Source organism: Cnephaeus nilssonii (genome assembly GCF_951640355.1).
Source record: "Cnephaeus nilssonii genome assembly, chromosome: X".
NCBI lineage: Eukaryota > Metazoa > Chordata > Mammalia > Chiroptera > Vespertilionidae > Cnephaeus > Cnephaeus nilssonii.
Genome location: NC_137071.1, coordinates 77,793,438 through 77,813,704, shown reverse-complemented (window position 1 = coordinate 77,813,704; position 20,267 = coordinate 77,793,438). Strand labels below are relative to the sequence as shown.

Below are 20,267 nucleotides of genomic sequence, written 5' to 3'. Positions count from 1 at the left end.
TCAGGGCCCAGTGGTAGGAAAAGCAGTCCTTGGTACCCATCTTGGTGCTTTCCAAAGACATCCAGCCATAGCAGAGGGAGCCACAAACTGTGGATTACTGATAGCTCCAAACAGGGTAATCAGGGCTGGTCAGAAACAGTGATTGACACTGTCCTGCACTAGAGATTGGGAGGTGTAGCAGATCTACCTAACACATAAACACAAACCCAAACAGGCAGCCAAAACAAGGAGACCAAAAAATAAGTCCCAAACAGAAGAACAAGAGAATTCTCCAGAAGAATAACTAAATGAAATGGAGATAAGAAATTAATTACACATAAAGTTCAGAATAATGATGGCAAAGATGCTCAACAGCATGAGAAAAGATATTGTAACTATGAAGAATGACACAGCACTAACAAAGAACACAGTGGAAGGAATATACAGCAAATTAGGGGAAGCTGAAGATTGGATCAGTGAATTAGAAGACAGGGTAGAAAAAAATCACTCAATCAGAGAACCAAAAAAAAAAAAAAATTAAAAAACAGGAGGACCGCTTAAGGGAGCTGTTGGGACAACATGAAATGTAATAATATTCAAATAGCAGGAGTGCCCAAAGAGGCAGAAGGAGAAAGGGATAGAGAACATGTTTGAAGAAATAATGGCACAAAACAAACTAAGTCCAGAATAAGCAGAAGGAAGGAAATAATAAATGTTAGAGCAGAAATAAATGACATAGAGACTAAAAACAAATATCAATGAAACCAAGAGCTGGTTCTCTGAAAAGATACATAAGATTGATGAACCTTTAGCCAAACTCATCAAGAAAGAAAGAGAGAGGACCCAAATACATAAAATAAGAAATGAAAGTAGTGAAGTAACAATTAACATCACAGAAATACAAAGGATGGTAAGAAAATACGAAGAGAAACTATATGGCAACAAGGTGGACAACGTGGATGAAATGGACAAGTTCCTAGAAAAATACAATCTTCCAAAACTGAAGCAGGAAGAAGCAAAGAACCTGAATAGGCCAATAATAATTGAGGAAATTGAAGCAATAATCCTCTCTAATAAAAGAGTAATATGCAAATTATCCATCACTCTGCTACATAAGCCACGCCTACCAGTCAAGCCATGCCCACCAACCAATCAGGGCTAGTATGCAAATTAATCCCAACCAAGATGGCTACCAGAAGGGAGGCTTGAGTTTCCCTGGCAACAGAGGAAGCCAAGCTTTCCACACACTCTAGCAGGCCCAGGCCTCCACTCAAGGATACAAAGTTTCAATTATAGAAGGTAAACAAATCCAGACAGAAATGGTGGCAGCCACGGATCGAGCAGGAGGCTTGGCTCCGCTGCAGGCTACAAAGTTTCAATTGTAGAAGGTAAATAAATTTCAGATACCAGGGCCTCTGCTTGCATCTCCAGGGGCGTGGCTGGCCTGAAAACCACCACAGGCCCCTCGCCCAGGCCTCTCCATGCCCCAAGGGAACCCCACCCTGATCCAGGACACCCTTCAGGGCAAACCAGCTGGTCCCCACCCATACACCAGGCCTCTATCCTATCTAATAAAAGAGTAATATGTAGATTGACCATCACTCCAACACACAAGATCAAGATAGCTGCCCCTATGTGGTCAAAGATCCTGCCTCCATATGGACACAAGATGGCCACCACAAGATGGCCAGTAGGGGAGGGCAGTTGGGAGGGACCCGGCATGCAAGGGAAGGCAGTTGAGAGGGACCAGGCCTGCAAGGGAGGGCAGTTGGAGGCGATCAACCCTGCAGAGGAGGGCAGTTAGGGGCTACCAGGCCGGCAGAGGAGGGAAGTTGGGGGCAAACAGGCTGGCAGGGGAGAAGTTAAACATCAATCAGGCTGGCATGGGAGTGATTAGGGGGTGATCAGGCTGGCAGGCAGAAGCGGATAGGGGAAATCAGGGAAGCAGGCAGGCGAGCAGTTGGGAGCCAGCAGTCCCAGACTGTCAGAGGGATGTCCGGTGGGATCGGGCCTAAACGGGCAGTCGGACATCCCTCGAGGGGTCCCAGATTGGAGAGGGTGCAAGCTGGGCTGAGGGACACCCCCCGCTCCCGTGCATGAATTTCATGCACTGGGCCTCTAGTAATAATAATAATAATAATAATAATAATAATAATAATAAAAACTCCAAGCAAACAAAAGCCCTGGTCAGGACAACTTCACAGAGGAGTTTTATTAAACATTCAAAGAAGAACTAACACCTATATTCTTTAAACTATTTCAGAAAACCCAAGAGTAAGGAAAACTTCCAAACTCTTTTTATGTAGCCAGCATTATCCTAATTCCAAAACCAGATAAAGACACTAAAAGAAAGAGAATTACAGCAATATCCCTGATGAACATAGATACTAAAATCCTCAACAATATATTGGCAAACTGGATCCAGGAATATATTAAAAAGATCATACACCATGACCAAGTTGGATCTATTCCAGGGAAGCAAGGCTGGTACAATATTCACAAATCAATAAATGTGATACATGACATAAACAAATTGAAAGACAAAAATCGCATAATCATATCAATAGATACAGAAAAAGCATTCAACAAAATCCAACACCCATTTTTGATAAAAGCTCTCAGCAAAGTGGGAATAGAAGAATCTATCCTGAACATAATAAAGGCCATATATGATAAACCAACAGTCAACATCATACTCAATGGGCAAAAAACTAAAACTATTTCCTCTAAGAACAGGGATGTCCACTTTCATCAATCTTATTCAACATAGTACTAGAAGTCCTAGCCACAATGATCAGACAAGAAGAAAAAGAAATAAAAGGCATCCAAACTGGAAAGGAGGAAGTAAAACTCTCATTATTCACAAATGACATGATATTGTACATAGAAAACACTAGAAACTGCACCCAAAAAAAAAAAATCCTACTAGATTTAATAAAGGAATACGGCAATGGAGCAGGATACAAAATAAGCATCCAGAAATCAATGGCATTTTTATACACCAATAATTACTTCTCAGAAAGAGAAATTAAACAAATAATCCCATTTACCATTGCAACAAAGATAATTAAGATACCTAAGAATAAACTTAACCAAGGAGGTAAAAGACCTGTACTCAGAAAACTATAGGATGTTGAAAAAAAGAGAGGACGATATAAACAAGTGGAAGAATATACCATGTTCATGGGTTGGTAGAATTAACATCATTAAAATGTCCTTACTATCCAAAGCAATCTATAGATTCAATGCTATTTGTATTAAATTACCAACGGCATATTTCACAGATCTAGAACAAATACTCCAAAAATTTATATGCAACCAAAAAAGACCCCGAATAGCTGCAGCAATATTGAGAAAGAACAAAGTTGGAGGGATCACAATACCAGATATGAAATTATACTACAAAGCCACTGTAATCAAAACAGCCTGGTTCTGGCACAAGAACAGGCATATAGATCAATGGAACACAACAGAGACCCCAGATATCAACCCAAGCCATTACACTCAATTAATATTTGACAAAGGAGGCAAGAGCATACAATGTAGTCAAGATAGTCTCCTCAATAAATGGTGTTGGCAAAATTGGACAGAAACATGCAAAAAAAAAAAAGAAAGAAAGAAAGAAACTAGACCACCAACCTACACCATACACAAGAATAAACTAAATAGATAAAAGAGTTAAACGTAAGACGTGAAACCATAAAAATCCTAGATAAAACCATAGGCAACAATATCTCAGACATCTCTTGCTGATATATCTAGGGCAAATGAAACAAAGGAGAAAATAAAGAAATGGGACTACATCAAAATAAAAAGCTTCTGCACAATAAAAGAAACCATCAACAAAATGAAAAGGGAGCCCATTGTATCGGAGGACATATTACATGATATGTAATGATACATCTGATAAAGGGTTAATATCCAAAATATATAAGGAAGTCATACAACCTAACAAAAGGAAGACAAACAAGCCAATTAAAAAATGGGCAAAAGATCTAAATGGATACTTCTCCAAAGTGGACATACAGATGGTCAAGGGACATTTGAAAAAATGCTCAAAGTCACTGATCATCTGAGAGATGCAAATTAAAACAACAATGAGGTATCACCTCACACCTATCAGAATGGCTACCATTAACAAATCAACAAATGAAAGTGTTGGCGAGAATGTGGAAAGAAGGGAACCCTAGTACACTGCTGTTAGCAATGCAGATTGGTGCAGCCATTAAGGAAAACAGTATGGAGTTTCCTCAAAAAATTAAATATGGAACTGCCATTTGACCCAGTGATCCCACTTCTAGGAATATATCCTAAGAAACCTGAAACACCCTATGCTCATTGCAGCACAATTTACAATAGCTAAGATCTGGAAGCAGCCTAAGTGCCCATCAGTAGATGACTGGTTAAAAAAGCTGTGGTGCATTTACTCCATGGAATATTTTGCAGCAGTAAAAAAAGAAGGATCTCTTACCTTTTGAGACAGCATGGATAGACCTGGAGAGCATTATGCTAAACGAAATAAGCCAGTTAGAGAAAGATAAGTATCATATGATCTCACTCATATGTGGAACATAATGAACAACATAAATTGAGGAACAAAAATAGATCCAGAGACATAGAAGCATCGACCAGACTGTCAAGCCTCAGAAGGAAGGCAGGTGAAGGTGGGCGAGTGGGAAGAGATCAGCCAAAGGACTTGTATGCATATATGCATAACCCAGGGACACAGACAATAGGGTGGCAAAGGCCTGGGGTCCGGGGCGGGAGCTGGCTGGGAGAGGCCAATGGGGGAGAAAGGGGACATATGTAATACTTTCAACAATAAAGATTTTAAAAAATAAATATGTATACAGTAAAAAAGGAAAAAAATGGTGGGTCAAGTAAAAATCTGGGGAGATTGGCAAAGAGAAATGTGGCCTGCTAATTGTTGTAAAGACAATAGTATGAAACTGGTGGAGAACTGAACAGAGATATCAATGTACTAGTACAGTGGTCGGAAAACCGCGGCTCGGGAGCCACATGAGCCTCTTTGGCCCCTTGAGTGTTCCACAAAATACCACGTGCGGGCACACACGTACAGTGCGATTGAAACTTCGTGGCCCCTGCGCAGAAGTCGGTTTTTGGCCTAGGCGAGTCTATTTTGAAGAAGTGGTTCTAACGCCGAGCCACACTCAAGGGGCCAAAGAGCCGCATGTGGCTCGCGAGCCGCGGTTTGCCGACCACTGTACTAGTACAACAAACCCACCCCCAATAAATCCTAGCATATATACGAATTTATGTATGATAAAAATATAACATCAATAATCATAGGGAAATTGATATTCAACAAACAATGCTCAAATAAATGAAAATGTTGGGAAAATGTTATATCCCTACCTCATAATATCTACAAAATGAATTTTAGATAAGTTGATACCTACATATTTTTTAAATAATTTAAAGCTAGATCATCTATCTGATCTCAGAATGGGAAAAGTCCTAAAGTCTTCAAGCATAAAATTTTTGGAAGAAGTTACCACGATCTGAATATGGCTTGCAAACCTATCAATTTAAGCAATAAAAAGTAAAATTTATATTAAAAGCATTTTCAACAAATTGGAAGGCATTCTTGGGAAAATATTTACTGCAAAGGTGATAATTAATACTCTTTACATGTGGACAATTCATGCAGATCCACAAGAAGAGAAACACCTCTATATAAAAACTGGGCAGAGAACATGAAGTGACAAATCACAGATTAAATATATATAATGAATAATAAGCATAATACATATGTGTTTAGGACTTTCTATAATAAAATGTGAAGGGGGAAAAAAACTTAGGAAAAAGGCAAGGAGGGGGGAAAAAGAGAAGACACCAGTGAGATATGGGGGGAACTGAGGAATACCTGGATACACTGCAACACCATCCTCTTTCTTCTCCCTTAGGTTTACAAAAGGAAATCTTATTTATTAAGAACCCATGAGGCAGGCTGGTTCATATTATGGGACTGGGTATGTTTCCTAACAGTAATTGAGACAGATAACTTTTTTAAATCTCAGAATAAGTATTTAATTTTACCTGGATGCTAAGTATCACGGTGTTTCTAAGCTGCTCAGAAATAACCAAAGTGTTAGGACCCTCTTGGATGTGTGAATTAGCCCACTGAAAACATGTATCAATCAGAGTGTCTGGATATCCTGCCTCGCTTGAGCAGGGTACCAGGGTGGGCTAGCTCTTCAAATTAGTGATATCTCTGATCTCCCTATCTCTGATCCCCACAATTTTCAGACCTGCTTTCTCCTTGAATATTCCGTTAATGTAAAATAAAATGGTTAGATTTGTAAAACAAACTGAATTATTTTCTTCTATCTTTAAACTTGTCCACGTTTAGCTAAATTTAAGAAGAATGGATTTCCATTTTGATAATCCTAAATTATAAACCTAATATCTAAACAGAAAGATTAAATACAAATTACATTATGGTTTCATCCATCAATAAAATGTTCCATGCATTAAATAATATTTGTAGTTATTAAAATATTTACATGCTCTAATCTATTACAATTAGGTCTAGTCCAATAAAGCTACTTTTAGCTCAACTTTTCAGGTTAATCAAAGATATGGGATTTCTATCTAGACCAGTGATGGGCAATCTTTTGAGCTTGGTGTGTCAAACTTCGCCAAAAAAAACTGAGCATAACTTGGGTAGTGTGTCACTTTGAGGAAAAAACATTATTTCGCAAATGTTTCATCCTCGGCATGCGGCCGCCTCAGCGGTCGCGTGTCATCAGAAATGGCTACGCGTGTCAGTGCTGACACGCGTGTCATAGGTTCGCCATAACTGACCTAGACTGTAATTCTACATTTTTAATCCCCTTCCATTTAATATACTAGATGTTACCCTAAATGCATGCCAAATATCTAAAGAAATTTTATTAGGTAAATTTTTTCAAAGTTAATAGCAAGATTAGTAAGCACAGAATGGTTTCTAAGGATATATTGGTTTTACTCAAACCTAAGTGAGGGAAATCATTTTGTGGCTTGCATATTGAAGATGCTGGAGATAGCTGTTCATTAAAGAACCACTCAAAATAGACAAATGAATTTAAAAAATGGCTCAGATTCAGACACAGAATAGTACTGCATGTACAGACACAACAAAACAAGCAATTCCAATGATGCTATAAGAGCTGTACAGAGGAGGAGCCAAGAACAGGAAAGATAAGAGGCCTTCAGAGGTCGAAGGCAGCCAGGCTAGAATTCTAAGAATTGGAGCTATTAGAGATCAAAAGAGCACCATGCCCAAGGATGCTGTAGTGGTGGACCAGGTCGAACCTCTTCCAATCTTAGCTCCATGTTCTGAATGCATGCTTTCCTCTGAGGCAGCCTTTCTAGCACCAGACTTAGCAAGTCACATGTCAACTGAAGGGCACATAAATGAAGTATTCTGTGACCCAGCCAGAACACTGGGGAATAGTCATTCCCTCTTGTCAAAAGCACCATGGGAATCCTGTGGAGAATCCTATCCCTTCCCCACTCCAAAAAGAATTGCTAGCTCCTGCCCAGCATGGGTCATGAGGCCTGCTGGGCACACCATACCCATTTCCTGCAGTGACTGGGCATGCCACAATGAAGAACATGCCAGCTCCTGCTTATCTGGAAAGCAAACAAATTCATGCATGGCTGGTATGGTAAAGGGTAAACAGAAAAAATAAGAGAGATGGATATATACAGTAGGTCCTTGGGTTATGTCGAAAATCCGTTCCTACAGCGCGACATAACGCGATTTTCACCGTAAGTTGGAACCCACCTACATAAGCACCTACATCACTCACATGGAGCACATACACAGCAGTAATGAAGTGAAACAGTAAAAAAAAAAAGATTAAAAGAAAGATAACAATTCCTGACCTTTACTTGTGGTAAATAAATAATAAAAAAACATGAAGCACATATGTACATACATCGAAATGACAGAACTTTTTATTTTTTATAAATAAACTACAGGCCCAGTGCATGAAAATTCATGCACTGGAGGGGGGGGGGGTCCCTCAGCCCAGCCTGTACCCTCTCACAGTCTGGGAGCCCTCAGGGGCGGGAGGCAACCTGGTGATCAGGGGAAGGTGACGCCCCATCACACCTCTGCTGCTACCACTGCCGGCAGTACAAGCCTTGGCCAGCCCCGGATACTTGAGCCTCGGGCAGCCCTGGGCAGCTGGGAAGCCACCATCCGAGGCTTGCCTGTACCTTGGGCCGGCCCTGGGAAGCTGGGCAGCCGCCATCCAAGGCTAGCCTGCGTCTTGGGCCGGCCCTGGGCGGCTGGGCAGCCGCCATCCAAGGCTTGCCTGAGCCTCAGGCCAGCCCTGGGTGGCTGGGCAGCCGACATCTGAGGCTTGCCTGTGTCTCAGGACAGTCCTAGGCGGCTGGGAAGATGCCTTCTGAAGCTTGTCTGTGCCTTGGGCCAGCCCTGGGCGGCTGGGGGGCTGAGGGGACTGGGGGACTCCAGGGGCAGGAGTGCGGAGCGGCTGGACCTGCCTTGAGGTGGGCCAAGCCTTGCTGTGTGCTTGCCACCCCGGCAGGGCTGAGGGGACTGGGCGCAGCCATCTTTGAGTTTGTGGCAGTCAATTAGCATATTCCCTCCTTATTGGCTGTGGGCGCCGCCATCTTTGCGATGGCGTGAGGGTCAATTAGCATATCCCCTCTTTATTAGATAGGATGGGAGATGGTAATGTAACCACAAAACAACATACATCGAGTTCGAAGTAACCTGAAGACTGCCTGTAGTGATCATCAGTGAACCCACAGAACACACTGGCATAAAAACCACAGGAGTGCCCACCTGTAAACATCAATATTTAGGAATTTTTAAATAGGATGTTTTTGTGGTTTTAACCCCTGAAATAATAATAGAATAGCAGAAAGTATTCACTTAAGTAACATAAGCTAGTGATTAGGAGCACTACCTTGGGAGTCACAGACATTGGATCAAATCCCACCTGCATCATTTACCAGTCACGTAAGTAACTAAAACTTTCTGAATCTCTGTTTTCTTGATCTAACTGGGGATATTATTTGTAGCTCCCATATAGGTTTGTTGGAAGGATTAAATGAAATAATACATGTTAAGTGATTCCCACTGTGCCTAGGAACACAGTAAACCTGATACGAGCATTAGCAGGAAAAGAAAGAATGAGAATCCTGCTCTGCCACTAAGTAACTTTAAATAAGTTATTTAATATCTCTTGGCCCCAACAGCTTTTTTTATAATATGGATAGTCTCACAGCATTATTTGAAGGATTACATGAGAACACTGAAGACAAAGTATTTTGAAAATAGTAACAAGCTATACTACTGTAAGATGGAGTCATTTTAAGAGCTGTCTACTTTCTAAAATACTGATTTTTAACTTCACATTGCATGTGGTATTTCTATACCATGGAATAATATATACCCATGAAAATTATGTATGTGGTAAAAACTTAGATGAATCTGTAAGGAATTATGCTAAGTTTAAAAAAATGGCAATACCAAAGGTGACATACTGTATGGTTCCATTTATTCAACATTCTTGAAATGGCAAACTTACAAACATGGAGAACAGATTAGTTGCCAGAAGTTAGGGACAGAGTTAGCTGTGAAGGTAGTGGGTGTGACTATAAAAGAACAACAGGAGAGATTCAAATAGTGATGGAACTGTTTGGTGCCTTGACTCTATCAATGTCAATATCCTGGTTGTGATATTGTACTATAGGTTTGCAAGAGGTTACCCCTAGAGGAAATTAGGTAAAGGGTACAAGGGATATCTCAGTATTTTTCTTATGACTAAATATATATTATGATATGATGCAATATATTTATTTTGTTATCTAATTATCTCAAAATACAAAGTTTAATTTAAAAATGATTTGCATGATAAATCTGTAATAAAATGGTGACAACATATTAAGTGAAGAAAGCAGAATAGAAAACTATAATTAAAGAAGACAAAAATAAAGGAGTAAATATAAATCTTAAGAGATAAAAAAGGAAGAGAAAATCAATAAAGTAAAAAAGCCAAAAATTAAGTAAAAAATACATAAAAATAACAAAGTAACAATGATAAATACATAAAAACTAGATTCTATAAAGCAAACGAAAATAGATTAAGTGCTTATTAACTTGACTAAAATATAAAATATAAGACAGAACAAAAAAATTTGACAAATTAAGCTGTAGAAAGAACAGAGGGTTATAAATAATATGATAAATTTCAAAATTATAAAATAAAAGGATACTGAATGCTCAACTAAACTTGTGGCAACAAATTTATAAACTTCGAAGACATGGGTAATTTCCCAGCAAAATACAAATAACCAAAATTGACCCATAAAGATTTGAATAGACTAATCCTATATAATAAAAGGCTAATATGCAAATTGACTGAATGGCAGAACGACTGGTCGCTATGATGCGCACTGACCACCAGGGGTCAGACGCTCAATGCAGGAGCTGCCCCTTGGTGGTCAGTGTGCTCTTATAGGGGGAGCACTGCTCAACCAGAAGCCCTGAGCCAGGCTGGTCCTGGCAGGTCCAGCCGCTCTGCACACCTGCCTCTGGAGTTCCCCAGTCCCCTCAGCCCCCCAGCCACCCAGGGCTGGCCCAAGGCACAGGCAAGCTTCAGAAGGCATCTCTCCTGCCTTTGGGGCAGCACTAAGATGTCCAACTGCCAGCTTAGGCCCGGTCCCCATTGGGAGCGGGCCTAAGCCATCAGTTGGACATTTTCTGAGGGCTCCCAGACTGCGAGAGGGCGCAGGCCGGGCTGAGGAACCCCCTGAGTGCACGATTTTCCTGCACCAGGCCTCTAGTTAACATAAAATACACTAGAGGCCAGTGCACAGATTTATACACCAGTGGGGTCCTTCTGCCTGGCCTGCACCCTCTTGCAATCCAGGACCCCTTGGGGGATGTTGGAGAGCCAGTTTCGGCCTGATTCCCACAGGCTCGATCCAGATAGGAGGGAGCCCGATCCCCACAGGCCCGATCCCCGCAAGCCCAATCCCCATAGGCCTGATCCCTGCAGGCCCGATCCAGACAGGAGGTAGCCCGATCCCCACAGGCCCGATCCAGACAGGAGGGAGCCTAATCCCTGCAGGCCTGATCCAGACAGGAGGGAGCCCAACCCCCACAGGTCCAATCCCCGCAGGCCCAATCCAGACAGGAGGGAGCCCGATCCTGTGCGTTGAGTGTCTGTCCCCTGGTGGTCAGTGCACGTCATAGCAACCGGATGACTGGTCATTCAGTCGTTCAGGTGCTTAGGCTTTTAAATATATAGACTGGAGGCCTGGTGCATGAATTTGTGCTTGGGTGGGGTCCCTCAGCCTGGCTGGCGATCGGGGCAATCGGGGCTGATTGAGGATGGCCAGCCAGGGGGAGGGACCACGGGAGGTTGGTCGGCTGCGGGAGGTTGGCTGTGGGAGCGCACTGACCACCAGGGGGCAGCTCCATCATTGAGTGTCTGCCCCCTGGTGGTCAGTGCGTCGTCATAGCGACTGTTCAACCAGTCATAACAGTCGCTTAGATTGGAAAGATGATTAACGGTCTACCAACTGAAGAAGGCACTAAGACCAGATGGGTTTTACATTTTTTAAGTGATCTTTTAAAAACACCTAATTTTAAGGGTAATTAAAGTATTCTAGACCTGAAAATGAAGCCACATTCTACATTTCATTTTACATAGCCACCATAATTTTAATTTTTAACCCTGATGATAAAATGACTCCAATATTATGAACAATGAGGCCAAGTTCTACATCAAAGATTGACAAATAGAATCCAGCAATGTACCAAAATAATTATATACTGTGATAGGCAGGGCTTATTCTAGTAATGCATCTATCAATATAATTCACTGTATCAAAAACTTAAGTGAAAACCAAAAACCAAAAATCTAGCTGGTGGAAATGCAGACTGGTGCAGCCACTGTGGAAAACAGTATGGAGTTTCCTCAAAAAAATTAAAAATCGAACTCCCATTTGACCAAGTGATCCCATTTCTAGAAATATAACCCAAGAAACTAGAAACACCAATCAGAAAGGATATATGCACCCCTATGTTCATAGCAGCACAATTTACAATAGCTAAGATTGGGAAACAGCCTAAGTGTTCATCAGCATATGAGTGGATTAAAAAACAGTGGCACATCTATACAATGGAATACTATACTGCTGTAAAAAAGGAGTTCTTACCATTTGCAACAGCATGGATGGGCCTGGAGAGCATCATGCTAAGTGAGATAAGCCAGTCAGAGAAAGATAAGTATCACATAATCTCACTCATATGTGGAATATAATCAACAACATAAACTGATGAACAAAAGTAGATCCAGAGACACAGAAGCATTGAACAGACTGTCAAACCTCAGAAGGAAGGCAGGGGTGAGGGAGGGGAGTAAGAGATCAACCAAAGGATTTGTATGCATATATGCATAACCTATGGGCACAGACAATAGGGTCGTGAAGGCGTGGGGGGGGCAGGGGCGGGTTGGAAGAGGTCAATGGGGGGAAAGGGGACATATATAATACTTTCAACAATAAAAATTTAAAAATAAAATACAATATTTGTGGGGGAAAAAGACAATCTTTCTTTCATAAAATCAGCATTTTATCAATAAAAAATCTGCTTTTAATGTTAAAAAAATCAATGTGATCAATAAACATTGAGAAAACATTTGACAAAATAAAGCAATCATTCATTACCTTTAAAAACATTTCTAAGTAACAGCTTTTTTGTCCAGTACAATTGATTTTTCTAGAATATTCGCTTATTTCGATTGGCCAATTTAAATTAGTCTGAAAACTTGACTACTATTTCCTAAAGAGTTAACTAAAATTTTTATTGGTAGTTCATCTCATGGTAAAATTGCGTTACATATAATGAACCTAAAGCAGTTACATTTTAGTGCAAAAAAGTAAAATTTAAAAGCTATCAACATTACAGCATAAAATTTCCAAAAGCCTCCTAATATTTAAACCAAAAAAGGGGGATAGTAGAAGAATATCATATAAGGAAAAATATCCTGTAAATAAATTATATCTAGAAAATTTTTACTTTAGAAAATTAACTTTCATTTGTAATGCTAACAGCAAGACACCCAGGTAAAACATACATGGTGTCAAAACAAGCCAAAGGAAAATCGTTTGGGCAAAAAATGAAAAAGAATCGCAAGTCAAATTTATAGAAGAGATTCCTTTATTAACTTTTGGTCGAGAATATGTTTGTATATTTTCAGAAAACAACTCAGAGACCATGTGGATTCCGGCAACAGAGAGGAATTGACAGGAGTGCTCCAGCCATGAAGACAGAAGAGAAACAATCTAGAAATGGAAGACGCTGACAATGCCTTGCCATACTAGCAGTCAGCAGATGTGCGTCACTGCAGATTGCCCAGGACAAAACCAAAGAGGGTCAAACCTGCATTACCACCATTTGTCCACCATCCAGAACTGAAATATCATTGCTGTTATGTACACATAAAGAACTGTTGGACATAGAAATTGGGACTCAAAAGAACTGCTGGCCCAGAAAGAAACTCACTATAGACTGAGTCATTTGCCTCTCAGCATAACCATTATTGCTTGTCTCATTTTCGGTTCCTATAAGTGTATTCCTAGTATCACATGAGCTCACTCATCTAGGGGAAAAGATGAACAACATAGACTGAAGAACAAGAACAGCATCGATCAGACTGTCAGACCTCACAGGGAAGGTAGGGGAGGGTGGGGATAAGGGAGATAGATCAACCAAAGGACTTGTGTGCTTGCATATGAGCCTAACCAGTGATCACGACCAACAGGGGGGTGGGGGCATGCGTGTGGAGGGGTTTGGGATGGGATGGGGGGGGGGGGGTTGAGGACAAATATGTGATACCTTAATCAATAAAGTAATTAAAATTAAAAATATATATATTTCTAAGTAAATATGGAAACTATTTAAATATACTGGTAATCGGCTAACAAATGCCACCAACATACAAAGAAAGAAAATTACAGGCCAATATCCCTGATGAACATAGATACTAAAATCCTCACTAAAATAACAGCAAATCAGATCCAACAATACATTAAAAAGATCACACTCCATGATCAACTGGTATTTATTCCTGGGCTGCAAGTATGGTACAATATCCACAAATCAATAAACGTGATATATCACATAAACAAAACGAAGGCTAAAAATCACATGATCATATCAATAGACAGAGAAAAAGCATTCAAAATCCAGCACCCAGTTATGATAAATACTCGCAGCAAAGTGGGAATAGAGGGAACATATCTCAAGAAAACAAAAGGCCATATGACAAACATACAGCCAGCATCATACTCAATGGGCAAAAACTAAAAGTGTTTCCCATAAGATCTGGAACAAGACAGGGATGTTCACTTTCACCACTCTTATTCAGCACAGTACTGGAAATCCTAGCCACAGCGATCAGACAAAAAGAAAAAAATCAAAGGCAACCAAATTGGAAATGAAGAAGTAAAACTTTCATTATTTGCACAACATGATACTGTACATAGAAAACCCCAAATATTCCACCAACACAATAATAAATACTCCTAGGAATAAATTTAACCAAGGAGCCCTGGCTGGTTAACTTAGTGGATAGAGCGTCAGCCTGTGGACTGAAGAGTCCTGGGTTCAATTCCGGTCAGGGGCACATGCCTGGGTTGAGGGTTTGATCCCAGTGGGGGACATGCAGGAGGCAGCTAATCAATGATTCTCTCTCATCATTGATGTTTCTATCTCTCTTTCCCTCTCCCTTCCTCTCTGAAATCAATATATATATATATATATATATATATATATATATATATATATATATATATATATTAAAAAGGTGCTAGAACCCCTGACATCCAACATATGGCCTCAGATCAGGGCTCTATTTATACCATCTAAAAAAATTTTTTTTAACCAAGGATACAAAAGACTGATACTCAGAAAATTATAAGACACTTTAGAAAGAAAAGGAAGAAAACACAAGTAGAAGCATATTTCTTTCATCTTCATGGATTAGAATCATTAACATTTTTTAAATGTCCATACTACCTAAAGCAATCCATAGATTCAATGAAGTCCCTATGAAAATACCAATGGCATATTTCATAGATCTAGAACAAACACTCCAAAAATTTATATGGAACCAAAAAAGACCCCGAATAGCTGCAGCAATCTTGAGAAAGAAGAATAAAGTTAGAGGAATCACAATACCAGATAACAAGTTACACTATAAAGCCACTGTACTCAAAACAACCTGGTATTGGCATAAGAACAGACATATAGACCAATGGAACAGAACAGAGAACGCAGAAATCGACCGAAGCCATTTTGCTCAATTAATATTTGACAAAGGAGGCAAGAACTTACAATGGGGTAAAGATGGTATATTCAAAACACAATGTTGGAAACTTTGTACAGATACGTGCTGAAAATGAAACTGGACCATCTTCTTACACCATACACAAGAATAAACTCAAAATGCATTAAAGGCTTTCATGTTAGTTTTGAAACCATAAAACTTCTAGAAGAAAACATAGGCAGTAAAATCTCAGACATTTCTCATAGCAATATTTTTTCTGAAATATTTCCGCGGGCAACAAAAACAAAAGAAAAAATAAACAAACGGAACTGCATCAAACTAAATTGTTTTTGCACAGCAAAGGAAACCATCATCAAAATGAAAAGATAACCCACTGAATGGGAGAACATATTTGCCAATGACATATCTGATAAGGGGTTAATATCCAAAATTTATAAAGAACTGATGCAAGTCAACACCAAAAAAGAAAACAATTCAATTAAAAAATGGACAAAGGACCTGAATAGATATTTCTCTAAGACATATAGATGACCAAGAGACATATGAAAAGATGCTCAATGTCACTAACCAATGTTCTTTTAAATGCAAATTAAAATAAAAATGAGATATCACCTCATACCAGTCATCAATAAATCAACAAACAATAAGCATTAGGGAGGATGGGGAAAAAAGGGAACCCTCATGCACTGTTGGAGGGAATGCAGACTAGTGCAGCCACTGTGGAAAGCAGTGTGCAATTAATTCAAAAAAATTAAAATGGAACTGCCATATAACCTAGTGATTCCACTTCTTAGAATATATCCAAAGAAACCTAAAACACTAATTTGAAACAATATATGTACCCCTATATTCATTGCAGCATTATTTACAATAGCCAAGATTTGGAAGCAGCCCAAGTGCTCATTTGTAGATGAGTGGATAAAAAAGCTGCGGTACATTTACACAATGGAATAATACTCAGCTATAAAAAATAATGAAATCTTACCTTTGTGACAGCATGAATGGACCTGAAGAGTATTATATTAGGTGAAATAAGCCAGTCAGAGAAAGACAAATACCATGATGTTACTCATATGTGGAATCTAGTGAACAAAATAAACCAACAAACAAAATAGAAACAGACTCATAGATACAGAAAACAGACTGACAGATGTCAGAGGGGAGGGTGTAAGGTGCTGGGTGAAAAAAGTGGAGGGATTAAGCAAAAAAAATTTAAATAGACAAACTCATAGACAGACAACAGTATGATGATTACTGTATATTACTATAGGGAAATGTGGATGGCAGGAGGTAAAAGAGGGTAATAAAGGGATAAATGATGATGAAAAAAGACTTGATTTTGGATGGTGAACATACAATACAATATACAGATAATGTATTATAGAATTGTATACCTGAAACCTATATAATTTTATTAACCAATATTAGTCCAATAAATTCAAGTAAAAAAAAGTTTACAAGATGACAAAGATGATAGTTTCGTTCACAGGGAAAAGTAGGGATTACTTGATATATTATGCCACTACAACTGGTTATCTACCTTTAAGAAAACAGTTTTAACCCAGATTAGAAACCAGAACCTATTGAATAAAAGAGTCATATTTTTATATGAAAGAGTAAAATATTATGTGGAAAAAATATACCACCAGCAAACCCAATACACACAGATTTAGGAGAGATTATCTGTAACAACTAGGGGCCCAGTGCGCGAAATTCATGCACGGGTGGGGGGTGTCCCCCAGCACAGCCTGCACCCTCTCCAATCTTGGACCCCAGTGGGATCAGGCCTAAATGGGCAGTCAGACATCCCTCTCACAATCCAGGACTGCTGGCTCCCAACTGCTGGCCTGCCTGCCTGCCTGATTGCCCCTAACCACTTCTGCCTGCCAGCCTGATCACCCGCTAACCACTCCCCTACCAGCCTGACTAACACCTAACTGCTCCCCTGCCGGCCTGATTGCCCCTAACTGCCCGCCCCTGCTGGCCTGGTCGCCCCTAACTGTCCTCCCCTGCAGGCCTGTTCATCCCCAACTGCCCTCCCATGCTGGCCCGGTCACCCCTAATTGCCCTCCTTTGCCAGCCTGGTTGCCCCCAACTCCCTCCCCTGCAGGCCTGGTCCCCCCCTAACTGCCCTCCCCTGCTGGCCTGGTCACTCCCAAATGCCCTCCCCTGTAGGCTTTGTCCCCCACAATGGCCCTCCCCTGCAGGCATAATTGCCCCCTACTGCCCTCCCCTGCAGGCCTGGTCCCCCCCCAACTGCCCTACCCTACAGGCCTGATCCCCTCCAACTGCCCTCCCCTGCAGGCCTGGTCCCCCCCAACTGTCCTCCCCTTCAGTCCTGGTTGCCCCCTACTGCCCTCCCCTGCAGGCCTGGTCCCAACTGCCCTCCCCTGCAGGCCTGGTCCCCTCAACTGCCCTCCTCTGCAGGCCTGATCACCCCCAACTGCCCTCCCTCGTAGGCCTGGTTCCTCCCAACTGCCCTCCCCTGCTGGTGTGATCGCCCACAACTGCCCTCCCTTGCAGGCCTGGTCCCCCCCAACTGCCCTCCCCTGCCAGCCATCTTGTGGTAGCCATCTTGTGTCCACATGGGGGTGGCCATCTTTGACCACATGGGGGCAGCCATCTTGTGTGTTTGAGTGATGGTCAATTTGCATATTACCTCTTTATTATATAGTATGATAGACATAGGGACAATATAAAAAAATATTCAAGGAGTTCTTACAAATTAAGAAAAATACAAACAACCTATAAGAATGGGCCAATAATATGAACAGACAATTCAAAAGGCAAATTTAATTGGGCAAAACAGTATAACATAATAATAAAATGCATTAGTAGCCAAGGAAATTCATCCATTAAGTTAGCAAAATTATAAAAGAACCATGACACCTTATGCTGGTAGCATTATGAAGAAATGAATAATCTCATATGTTACATACAAAAGGTAAAAGTAAATTATAATGGCCTATTTTTTTAAATCAATATGGACATATAGTTAACAAATATATATAAATTCATGTGTGTGTGTGTGTGTGTGTGTGTGTGTGTGTGTGTGTAGCACCAGTAGTATGTAAGGACAAATGCATAATGATGTTCATTTCAGCATTGATTATAGTGGCAGAAATCTGGAAAGAACGAATGTAAATGTTCATTAATGGAATATGGCTAAATAAATTGTTGTGCCTCTATGAAATTTTGTGCACCCTTGTTTTAAAAGAATACGAGATAGCCCAGCTGGCGTGACTCAGTGGTTGAGTGTTGACCTATGAACCAGGAGGTCACAGTTTGATTCCTGGTCAGGGCACATGCCCTGGTTGTGGGCTTGATCCCCAGTGGGAGGCATGCAGGAGGTAGTCGATCAATGATTCTCATCATTGATGTTTCTAAAAAGGCAAGTTGTATTAAATTATGTATAAAATTCTATTTTTATAAAATAAACAACAACAAAAAACTCATGTTAAGTGTGTGTGTGTATAAGGGTGTGTGTGTATATACACATATAAGCATGGAAAAACATATGGAAGGATACATACTTGTTTGGTAATATGCAAGGATGGCATGGAAAGATAAACAGAGGCCCTAGCCGGTTTGGCCCAATGGATAGAGCATCGGCCTGAAGATTGAAGGGTCCCAGGTTTGATTCCTGGTCAGGGCATATGCCCTGGTTGTGGGCTCGATCCCCAGTGGGGGGCGTGCAGGAAGCAGCCAATCAATGCTTTTCTCTCATCATTGATGTTTCTATCTCTCTCTCCTTCTCCCTTCTTGTCTGAAATCAATATATCCTATCTAATAAAAGAGTAATATGCAAATTACCATATTACTCCGCTACACCCACAAGCCACGCCCACCAGTCAATCAAGAACAATATGCAAATTAACCCAACCAAGATGGCGGTTAACTTGCATATCCAGGCGCAGAGGGAAGACTGAAGACAGTGGAGAAGGAAGCCAAGCACTGCAGAAGGGAGTAAAGCTGCAGAGAAGTAAGCAAGCGGGGCGGTGGAGAAAAGAGGGAAGCAGGCGGGGCGGGGGAGAAGGGAGTGAGCGAGGCAGCGGAGACGGGTGGGAGCGAGGCAGAGGACACGGGTGGGAGTGAGGCAGAGGACACAGGAGGGAGCAAGGCAGCGGAGACGGGAGGGAGGGAGCGAGGCAGCGGAGATGGGTGGGAGCGAGGCAGAGGACACGGGTGGGAGCGAGGCAGAGGACACGGGTAGGAGTGAGGCAGCAGAGACGGGAGGGAGGGAGCGAGGCAGTGGAGATGGGAGGGAGCGAGGCAGCGGAGAAGGGTTGGAGTGAGGCAGAGGAGACGGGAGGAGGGAGCAAGGCAGAGGAGACGGGAGGGAGGGAGCAAGGCAGCGGAGACGGGTGGGAGCGAGGCAGAGGAGATGGGAGGGAGCGAGGCAGAGGACACGGGTGGGAGCGAGGCAGAGGACACAGGTGGGAGCGAGGCAGCGGAGACAGGAGGGAGGGAGCAAGGCAGCAGAGATGGGAGGGAGCGAGGCAGCGGAGACCGGTGGGAGCTTCGCTCAGGCTGCAGGAAGCCCTATTCTTGCAGGAATATTCCTGCAATGGGCCGCTAGTATATATATAAAATAGAGGAGCCAAACAAAACAAAGAAAAGGGGAAAAAAAGAAGCACTATAAAAAAATAAATCCAGCAATCATATTTATGTAGTTTATGTATAAAATGTTATATAAAATGAATTGTTCATAAAAGTTACAGTAAAAATTCTAAAGAGGATCTCTGCTTATTAAGAAAAGAAATAACCAAAATTATCTCTCAATGAAAGAATTAAGGGTGATGTTTATTTTCTTCTTTATGTGTCTCTACATTTTCTATAATGAGAATTATTACTTTCATAATAATGAAATAAAACTAATATATGTTACTTTGAAAACTTTACACTAAAAATTTGAGGTCATTTTGGGAAATCAAGGGAGGAAACAGG

At 41.1% G+C, this 20,267-nt stretch overlaps 1 protein-coding gene across 7 annotated transcripts in view; it reads right to left on the bottom strand.

Annotated features, from left to right (window-relative positions):
• Positions 1-20,267, bottom strand: part of TMEM164 (transmembrane protein 164) — a 242,715-nt gene that overhangs the window by 132,724 nt on the left and 89,724 nt on the right. The gene's annotated exons all lie outside the window — the stretch shown is intronic.